At 42.7% G+C, this 11,082-nt stretch overlaps 1 long non-coding RNA gene across 1 annotated transcript; it reads left to right on the top strand.

Moving 5' to 3' along the window:
- The first annotated feature begins 3,158 nt into the window (after positions 1–3,158).
- LOC121659636 lies at positions 3,159–11,082 on the top strand. The gene is made up of 2 exons (XR_006014406.1): positions 3,159–3,694; positions 5,967–11,082. It is a non-coding gene; the product is annotated as an uncharacterized LOC121659636 (long non-coding RNA).

Here is an 11,082-nt window from a genome sequence, read left to right as displayed (position 1 = left end):
CTGCATATTCTAGCTACAGTTGTCCATATTTTCTCAAACTTTAGTTACCTGGATAATTGTGGGAAACGATGCAAAGTCCTTTTTGAATAGGACCTCTTCCCCAAATGAGCATCAGGATGAGCAATTGGCAAACCCCATCAGAGAACCTTCCTGGGGCAGCTCCTGTAGAGCAGGCAGCGAGCAACTGTTGTACGCCTGCAGCCGCACAACCAGCCGCATGGTGGAGCTAGGCTTGAGGAGAAGGAGGTGAAAACATCCCAGGAGATGCTCCTTCTGGCTTCGGAAGGAGAGATGCTGCCTCCCAGAGTGCTGGCAGGTTTCCTGCTTGTTGTCTTCCAGACGTAAATGATCAGTAGGCTTTCAAGTAGAGACCAAACGCACAAAGAAAAAGCAGTTGTTAACAGGGAAGAGGTTTAGCAAGCTCTTCAGCAAAGCTAAATAGCAAGATTGAGTGCCAGTGAGCACAGGACCCCAGCTACACACCTGCCTGCTGCAATGAAAACATAAGATTAGGGGAAAAGTTTAATTTTCTGGATGTTGAATACCATGACTAATTTCCACCAAAAAAACGTATTTCATCAGGATCTAAAACACAGCCTATGACTCGGAATAAGGCTACAATTGTTTCTGTGGACATTGCTAACTGTGAATAAGAGGTTTAACTGAGCAGTAACATCCTGCATTTCCAGAAAAAAAAAAAAAAAAGAGGATTACTGCAGCAACTCCTTTCAGACGACTCTTCTGTTCACTGCAATGAAATCACTTCAAAATTAATTGTCATATTAAGTATCAGTTAACCACACCATTTGAAGGAGATACAGAATTTCTCTCTCCTGATGGAGTTTCCCAGCAGTCAGGCAGGAGAAGCTGTAGGTGGCACCATGGCACCCTGCGGGAGGTGCTGGGCAGTTCTGACTCATAACTGAGCTGGTGAACAGAAACCACAGACTCGGTGGACACGCCACTTTTATGGCACGTTGCAATCTCCCTCCCTCCAGCGGCCGTCCTGGCCTCTATACATTACCCATCCCTGGCTTTCCTCACCAGATAACCGCTTATTCACCCTCTTCCTTCCACTCATCACAAACACTCATTGTACAGCACCAATACCACTGGGTTTTGCTGTAGATTTATTCCAGTTATCCTTTTTTAGAGAGGGCTAAAATCTGTGATTGAGCACAATGATTGTCCCTTAGGGAAAGGGACAGCCAAAGATGTTATTAGTTCCTATTAAGTGGCAATGCCAAAACTTCACAGGATCAGGTTTTATATGACCGGATATATTTAGCAATTTAGCAGTACTGTAAGTGAGGATGTGCATCATTTCCTGGGATTGTCAAGCCTTTGATGGAACTCTTGGAATGCAATGAATAATATTATTACAATACTGTACTTTCTTAAACATAGTGGACATAATTGAAGTCCCACCCACAGAGGTCAGATCCATCTGACTCACTATTGTTAAGAGTTAAGAGACTTCCATTTATTTTAACAATGGTTTGTTTAGAATATGAAGTCAATGAATTTCTTGCCTTTGTGGAAGGTGTCATTTCACTATGTCAGGGACAATGTGGAGTTCTGGAGTAAAGCTATAAATAGAGTACAGATACTATTGGATCTAGTTGTCACTTAACAAAAGTTAAATCTGCTTTGATTAAATCAGTGAAATTATTATTTGCATCAGTGTATTATCTAGTCTGGTATATTTAGAATGGGTCTGTACCTTTAAAAGTAGGATTGCTAAACAGATACCAGTGTAGGCTATATGAAACAATAACACTTTCAAAAATTCTGGAGTTTTAGGTATTTTGCTTACTCCTTTCATCACAGTTAACTAGATTAGAGAAAAAATTGTATTCCTCATTTTTATGTCAGTATGTATTTTACCATCTGGAGCTTTTGCAGAAGCACAGAACCAATGCACTGTATTTGTATCAAGCATTGCACTGGGACTTTTAAGGGGATCCCATCAGGAGAAAAAGAGTTTAAGCTATTATTACCAATAACAGCAAAATAATTATTAATGAAAGCCATTAGCAAAAAGCAATCTCTATTTTTCAGCTGATTAGTCTATGGATTTGATAGCTGTCTGTGTAAAATTAGTTTCATGGCTTTGCTGATATGGCCACTAAGATCCAGATCTTCAGAGGCATTTCAGTTTGGGAATCCAGGGCAAGCCTGGTGCTTGTGTTTATTATTAGGAGCCTAAATAACTTTGTGGAGCCAGACAATAGTTCCTGCTAATGGAAACTCCTTAATCTGTACCTAACTCTGTTACTTTGAACAGTCTGGTTTTCAAGCTTAAAAAGAAGAACAGGGAAAACCAAGACTTCTTTTTCTCTCTTAAAATAAGGAAAGAGGGCTGAAAGGTTCCATCCAGTGATAGTCTTTCCACACAGAATCTCATGCTCCTAGAGATGCTTTTGCAGGATGACCTACCCGAGGTGCAGGGATGGACAGGACAGTCAACAGCTGCAGTGAGGATGCAGGTTGGCAGCCCTCCTCACCCTCTCAGTGAGGGAACCACAAAGTGGCAAAAAAGCAGCAATTCCAGGCAATGCATCTTCTAGCTTTCTTAAGGCAAAGAACTGAAGCACTACAGAGGCCTGACATCTCTGAAGGAGATGTTCTGTAACCCTGCAAACCCAATCTGCTCCACTGCGCACCACATGCCATCCCCATTGTTTCCCTTGGAGAAGCTTAGGGCTGGCAGTGCTTGTCCTCATCATCAGCACATGCTTGGTGGGCAAACCATCACCTTACTCCTGTCCATATTTACTGATAACTGAATGAGGAGCAGACTTACTCAGCTGGGGCTGCAAGTATATGTTATACTACTTTTCTTTCATACTTGCATAAGAGAAACACATCAGCACATATTGCTGCATGTGGTACTGGTGAATGTTCTGGATAAACAAGGCAAAAGATGCTGGCAGCATCTGGCAGTATGAACGGCCAAGATGCAAAGGAGTAGAAGGGACAGTGCTTGAAAGCCAATTCTCAGATCATTGTACAGATCTCTGCAAATTTTCTCCTCAAGCTGAAGGTGAAATGGCAGAGTTCAACACAACACTGGAATGAATCTAGGTTTCATTCATGATTTATTTTGCTGTCTTGCTTACATAACCCACCTAATCCTGCCTCCTAGCTTGGTAAATCACAGCTTGCAGTGCTCTTCTTAGGCATCAGAGGATCGTGATGAAAAGCAAATCTCATTACCCATCAGCAGTGCAAGAGATAGAAAGTAAAGAGAATTATAATGTTGCCACCTCGGTGGAATCAGTTTTGTCTCCATTTTTATCCAGTATTAACTCTTAGACACACAAATGCACTGTGCCAGTGGGGTGGTAAATGAGGTAGGAATTGGAGTACAGGATTTTCCGTGACCAGAGGAGCCCAGATCTCAGGCTGAAGGTGTGGGATTAGTGAGTCAGGGGCCATGCTTATTCCAGTGTCCTCAGTTAAGCCCTCAAGTAAGTAGGCAGGATTTATAAAGAGATACTGAACCTTCCAAAATAGCACTCTCACTGGCATATCTTGGCCAATAACATCAATGTGAGGCACTTAAAAATATGCTCTTATTTATTGATCTAAGCAGGAGATGAACTCTTCTGGCAATTTATTCCCAGTGGGAAGATGGAATATCTGGGACATCTGACCTTGTACACCCTCCCTTGGTACTGGGGAGGTGCAGGTTTGTCTTTCATTCTTTTGTGCAAAAACAAGGGCAGTGCTGAAAATATTTGGGGCGGTGGGGGGGGGGGGTGGAAAGGCTGGCCTCTAATTCAGTCACTTCGGTCACAAAGTTACATGAGTAACTTTGGTCTTGTTTCTTCAGACAGTTGGGCTTTTTTCTTACAGTAATTTGCTGGGATTGAAATAGAGTATGGCCAAACAGGCCCACAGGGAGGAAGGGGAAGGGTGAGCAGAAGAAGCGCTAGGGTGGCAGTCATTCACAGGAGCCTTTAATCCTCAGATTGTCTGAAAAAATGAGGCTAGCTAAATATTGGCTGTCCTCCAACAAACTGCTCCTGGAAAACTGCTCTCCTGGGGAAGGGCTGAACTAGGTGTTCAAACCAGCCCCTGCAGACCTCAAAGATGAAGTAAAGTAGAGTCTACTACAGAGACGGCACCATTTTTCCTAGGCCCTCCTTCACTGAGAGCTGAATCCAGCCCTTGACAAAGCAGGGACATGGGATCATTGCTCCAGCCTGAAAAGGATAGATGGAAGCAATGCTGTCAGAGCACGCATGACCCCATCTCTCTTCGACCAGTTCTGATTAGGAACCTTGTGTTTTGCAGCAGTAGCAGAACAAATGCAGTCAGGAAGGCCATGTGAAATCAATTTTTGTTTAATTATTCATTGCATATTTCTATGCTGTACTGAGAAAATAATTCCAAACCCTATAGTACCCAGCTACTTTCAGCTGCTTTCCTGAAGGCAAGCATGTGACTCTGGTTTCAATTGCTACTGTAAATATACAATTATTTATAAACTACCTCAGAGGGACCATATGGTCTCCTTTTGAATAAAAATGCACAGACAGAGCTGAAAAAAAATCAGTGAAAGAGAGGCATAGTAAATTGATATGTAGCAAACCATCTGCTTCCATGTTCGAGTGATGTTATAACAAACTGCAGGAGGCACAGCTAAGACAACTGTAGAGAGTCAACTCCTTCTTGGTATTTGTGGATCTTCTGCCTAGTATCAATTTTGTGTTGTCATTTGCTCCAGCAATATACCAGGAAAGCCATATTGGCTACCTTCTTCATGCCTGGGACTAACAACCTTCTGTGGTTTCTCTTGCATATGCCTACCCAGTGAACACCCCTCAATTTGATTTAAGTTGCTTTGACTTTTGCTAGGTCTGTGAAACACACTGAGTATCACTAATCAACTGTGCTAAAATTAAAATGTTTTGAACAAGGTTATTTCTGTAAATCAGAAAAAAAACCTGATGTAGACCTCATTCATTAAAATATTTTCCATGCAGGTCCAAAACTTACTATGGCTTTGCTTGGATGATGTCAGAGTAATGTTTGTGTTAGTTCTCAGTTATTACAAAGGAGCTGTGAAAGCTGCAGAGATCTAGTTTATGTTATTGCTCTCATAATGTTGGGATACCGTAAGTACAGGTGCCAAATGGAAGCATCGTTGATGTCACTTGGGTTATGGTGCAGCAATGTGAACCCTCAAATGGGTCGCTGGCTCCGCAGGGAGAGGGTGGCTCAGTACTAGCAAAAGGGCAGTGTAGTTGGTTGTGGGTGTGAGCACGCTGTCCTTTGCTTTGCTCCGTTCAGCGCTACAGGAGCTAGGCTGCTGGCAGTCCCTCGAAAGCACAAGGGCAGTGACTGAAAAACTATGGGTTTGTTATGGCAAGAAAAGAATGACAGGCAGGATAGCAGTCCTAGCACCAACCCCATGAGTTTGGGAACAGTTCAGTGAGCCTGTCTGGCACATGCAGTGAGTTACTTTTGCTCTTCCATGGTTTGTGAGCTTGTCCAGGGGCCAAGAAGCTGTCTGTGCCCTTCCTGCCCAGCTTCTGAGAGCAGGCAGGCAGAGTGAGGATGACCTCTGTGCATGAGGAGAGGAAGTCTCAGGTCTGAACTGCCCCATGAAAATCCAGCTCTGGCTACACTGCCTGGGCAAGGAGGAGAGGGGAGACACCTGAAAATACTTGGGATCTTTATAAAAACTCAAGAAAAATATAATTTTCTATAAAAAGGCAAAGGAAATGAACATATAAAGAATATAAGCAATGTGCATTTTCTGAAGTATTATGGTTATAATAATGTAACAATAATACGAATAATATAATGATCAATATTATTAAAATTAATTCAAATGGCTCGTGTTTTGACATGGGAATTTCAGCCACAGGGCAGAGACTGAGTCAGACAGAAAAGAACAGAAGCATTAAAAAGGGAATTATAAATAAACTGATTTGCCTTATTTTCTTCCCCAGTCCTCCTCAAGGCCATCAAACACAGGACCACAGTCAAACAGGCCTTCAGGCACACATCTCCTTGCCTGGCCAACTCTGAGGAGATGTTGAGTCTCTTGTGGACACTTTCTTCCTTTGCAGTGTGTTTCATGCCTCTCTTCAGAGTACATTGAACAGAGACTTCACCATCTTGACTGACTGTGTATTGCAGGGGGCAGTTGGACACTTTCTCATGAGAACCAGCAGCATAGAATACTGAGATGAGAGAGCAGCACATTACTAAAAATGAAAGCATGGCTCATCTAGAGACCTGTATTTCCACACAAAGCTTTCTGACCCTCTGTCAATCTTTCCTTACTTCAACCAGTGGTAAAGTTATGTATGTGCAACCTTTTCTTCTTACTCCCCTCCTAGGCTTCCCCGGTGTGGTGCAGCTTGCTGGAGCATCTCTTTATAGCGTTTAACAAACTTCTTTGGCTGTAAAGCAGTGGACAGAAAAGAAGGTCCTTCTAAAAGCACTATCTTCTCACTTGAAACAGAAAAAGCAATAGGCATACAGCATCTTGCAGAGAAGTTAAGACTGTCACAAGCAATGTCAGCTGGGCTGCTAAATAACATGTACATATTAGTGCAGTGGTATGGCTTTTTTTTTTTTCAGCTGTTGAAGCAAAACATTTGGTGACTGTCTTATCCCAGCCCTAACCATTTGAAAAATGACTCCCAGTGAGGCTTGTCTTTGCCCTTCATTAACTTGACTGGGTGAGGTGGATTTGTTTCGTGGGTCATCAAAACCTTGGACACTGGAGTAACACTTCAGCTTCTGTGTGTTCAGATGTAAAGCAACAAAAAAGGAGGAAATACTTTTGGTGACCCAGTTTCACTGGAGCTGAGAACAGATAGATGTATTTTCTATAGCGTGCAGTATTGCTGCAAAGTGGTGAAGGGGTGAAGTGCTAAACTGCTGGTGTCTGTGCTGATTTGCCTCCTGACTTGGATGACAAATTTGTGTCAGGGATTAGTCTTCATTTGTAGCCTGCAAGGACAAATCCTATAGGCAGTGATGGTTTTATTCTGCTGACTGTGGAGATGAGTAAAAATAGCAGCAATAGCTAAAGACAGTCTTATAAATATGAGTGTTTATGCAAAATAATGTTTGCCACCAGAACAGAGAAGACTTTGAGGCCTAGTTGTGCAATTCTCAGTAGCCAGCACTATCTATGGTGGCTACCTCCTCACAGCTTGGGCCTTGTGCATTAGATGGTGTTTCACTGTGCTCTAGAACCACTATTGTGCTTGCCTTTAATTTTCAGCTGAGATTTGAAGTAATGTTGTCCTAAGAGACCTGGAGCTCGTACAACTCTAGTGCGGTAGTTTTCATTCCTAAAGATATTTTCCTTAGTAGTACTGTCTGTTTTCCTGGGTTTTTGTTAACTCTCTGCATCTTTTACAGAGTCAGTTTAGATAATTTTTCATTTCTTACCAAGGTTGGAACAAATAAAATATAAATCCTTTATCAGCACTAAAAGATACAAAGGCTTGAAGTCTACCTAGCATTTCTCTTATCCACTTCAACTCCTCAAAGCTATTCATATATAACTTAATATCTTAGTAGAAATCCATTAAGGCAGTTCTTCAGAAGCCTAAGACATTTTATCAGGTTATATAAATCTAAGGCTAATTCCATTGATCACAGTGGACCTCAACCATTTCACAGCAGGTTGTGAACCTTGGAAAGTCTGTGGAAGTAGTGCCTGGGAATAGCTCTGTGTATCTAATTAGTAAATTAGTGTGGAGTGCCTACCACTTAGTAGTGGTTACTAGTACCGTTTATGAAATAAGCTCTGTACCAACCCTAGACTTCTTTGCTCATAAAACTTATCACTTGAAATTCTTGTCAAACATTAATTAATTCTTAGAAAATGTACAGCATTTGTATACGGACAGTATATAGCTAATCTGGTCCTTTGTAACAAGACCTTGGGTTTTCTGTCTTCAGCTCATCCACATCCTACTGGAAGGTCTCTGGGATTGAAAATCTGCTGAGGAGATCCATGGCAAGGATACATTAAATCTCTTTCACAGTTTTGAGCCATATAACATCCCAAAGTTGGTACTTCCCCAGCAAGGCAGCAGAGTTGTTACCAGCTGTGTGTTGGGACAATGCTGCCTTTGGTGGAGGTCCACTGATGCAGCACCTATAAAGGTGTGGGGTTGAAAACACTGCGTGTTTTTCTTGTGGATAAATGCCCTCTTCCTGTCTGTCCCCTTATGAAAAGTACCTCTCAGAGCTGGCTTTGATGAATCCTGCTCTTTGTGGGTGTTTTCCTGTCTCAGCTGTGCTAACCACGTTGTTTCCTTAAGGTTAAGTGGCTAGGTAGAGTGTCTTGCAAGACTTGTTTTCTAGCTATTAGTTTTGACCTATTTTGTGTATTGGTATCTGGGCTGTTTGTCCAGATGTGCGTAAAATAAAAAAATACCCCCAAAAAGAAGTTTTCCAATTTTAGACAACTGTTCTGAGCCCTCAGAGGGGTATTCATATTCAGTTGCTTGAGAGGAAGTATGGCTTATTTCTGCAGTAAACAGGACTAGTGGTCTCTTGTGCTTGATAGAGGGTTATAATGTAAATGTAGAAATGTTCTTGCTTGAATGAACTGATTTATTACTGTGCTCTCTTTTAGGATAGTGGAATTGTCCCCAGAGAGGTCAAGGGGTTGGTGATGTACTTGCCTGATGTGCTGAAGTGGAGCCTCACTTGCTCAGTGCTTTAGCTGCCTGCATGGGGTTTGCAGACTGCATGGGATACATCTTCTGCTCTGATACACGTACTTATCATGGTACATCTAAACTCATACTCTGGTCATCCACGGGGACAAGCTTTCTCCTCCCAGTTGTCCAGAGCGTGAGTCCTACCGAGAGCTGAATTTGCCCTGGTGTAATCTGTAGCAGGCAGGGACATGCCAGAGCACTAGATGAAGGAAGATAATTAGATGGCATTCATTTATCTGAGCACACTTCCCACTACTTAGAGAGCACTCTGCATCTTGGTGGGCACTGGCAGCCTTGTACAAAAGATATCAGGCCATTCTCTATTCTTTGGCCCTGAGCAGGGGTGAGAATATCATCCCCTCTGTGGGTGAGACTGGTCTGAATGGTACAGTCAGTAATCACGTGTTACTCTGGGACATCAGCAGCCGTGTGAGGATGACTCGTCTGCTTTTGTAGTGATAATGAATGTGTTTTGAAGCCATCAACACAGCTAGGACTCATTTGTTTTGTCTTTTTTTTGTCAACTGAGTTTAATTGTTTCACAACCAGAACTCTTTGAAAAAACAAACCATTTCTGCATCTTCGACTACCCGCATTCCTAGGGTTTATTCCATTAACTACAGGGACTGTGGATTCTGGTTAAAATAATCTGCCTCTGGAAATGGAGAAATTGACCTGTGTTGTGCACAGAAAGATGCCAATTAGTTCTCTACTCAAGTAAAAATTTAACAAAGGCTTGAATGTTCCTGTGCCTGTTGCTTTACAAGATTGTTTATCAGTTTACAGGGAGGCCACGCTGCCTTTTCAAAGTGCTGCTGGAGGGCTGCCAGCAACAGTAACAGAAACTATGCTCACTGTTTAAATGCCACTGGATGCAGGAACAGCAGACTGATGCCTGCTTTCCTTTCATTTTGTGATTATGTAATTGCAAGAGATATATAATTCCTTGTTATGTCAGGGAAGTTGTTTCTCCAGCATCTGGTACTTCTCTGATTATCTACAAACGATATCTGAAAATTAATAGCTATTGTGTAAGAAGTACTACTGGGAACTGCTGCCTGCTCTAAGCTCGAGAAGACTTCAGAGACTGCAAGAACTGGCTTTGTCAGGGAACATATAATTTTCTTTTTTTTTTTTCTTTTTCTTTTTCTTTTTTTTATAACATCCTAGTAAATTACAGGCTTTGGTTATGGTTTGAAGAAATGTGTTCTACAAATGTTGTAGCATCTGTATGCTGCTGTTTTTACTGCAGCCATTGTACAGGTCATTAATCTGATCCCACATTGTAAAAATTTCTCCACCCTCTCCAGTTGATGCCTAACTCTGCTATGTTCCCTTACAATTACCTGGGGTAGAACAACAGGTTTTTTTATCCTCAATGCACTTGGCTCTTGCAGCAGTGCTGCTGAGCACCACGCTCACCCCACCTTTGTGACAGACTGCACACCCAGCTCTGATGGGCTGCTCCCAGTGGCCGGGGAGACATCTGGGCAACAGATCCTCCTCTCTCATCCTCATCGGCTGCTCCCCAGGATGAGCTCATGACACAAGCCTGAAGAGGAGAAATAGCAGCTGCAGATGCTCCCATGTCTGATACTTGGTTTTCACCAAACCCCCCTCTGCAAGGGTTGTTGCCGTCCAGTGCTGTGCAAGGGGAATGGTTGAGCAAACCCCTCCTAAGCAAGGTGAGGGGAGATGGCAGGTTTGCCTGGGCTGTGGGGCAGGTCTATAGCAGGCAGTAACAGGGATGGTCCAGCTTTGGTTGCAAAGCTTAAAGTGAGCACTGCTGGGAAAACAGTAGCATTTGGAAAGAATAATTTTTGGGAACCTACCTGAGCACGGGTCCCAAAAAGTGTCCAGGAAGACCACTTGGGAGCATGTCATGGGCATAGTCAGTACTTGGTACATTCAAAGAGTTTAGTCTGAAGTGGTGATCTCCACCAAAAACTAGGTCTCCACCAGCTTTTCATAACTGGCAAAAGGACAGTACTTAAGTTTTACTGCCCAATGGGCAAACACTCTCCCAAGGGTACATGTCCTAGGTAACCCAAAATGCTATTGTATTCCATATCCATCCGTGTCCAAAACATCGTTACTGTTTAAGGCCCAGCAGCACAGCCAGAACCGCAACTGTGGGGCAGTAGGGAGGTGATGATCCCTTTAAAAGTTTCGGGTCTGACACCTTTTTCCCTTTGTCTCCCTATACGCAGTTGGCAGTGGGGGCTGCTATCTTGGAAGGGGTGGTACCCTGCCAGTTTGGGTGTCCCTGTGGAGTTTGTGAGATTTAGCAATTTTGTATGTAGTGATTATTCACTGCTATTTTTTGTCTGTTGCTGTTTCACTCATTAGTAAAACTTATTTTTTCCACTTA

Source organism: Corvus kubaryi, unplaced genomic scaffold, assembly GCF_017639235.1.
Source record: "Corvus kubaryi isolate FWS band 111438036 unplaced genomic scaffold, C.kubaryi_AGA036_p1.0 137, whole genome shotgun sequence".
Lineage (NCBI taxonomy): Eukaryota > Metazoa > Chordata > Aves > Passeriformes > Corvidae > Corvus > Corvus kubaryi.
This window is presented reverse-complemented; position numbering and strand designations above follow the sequence as displayed.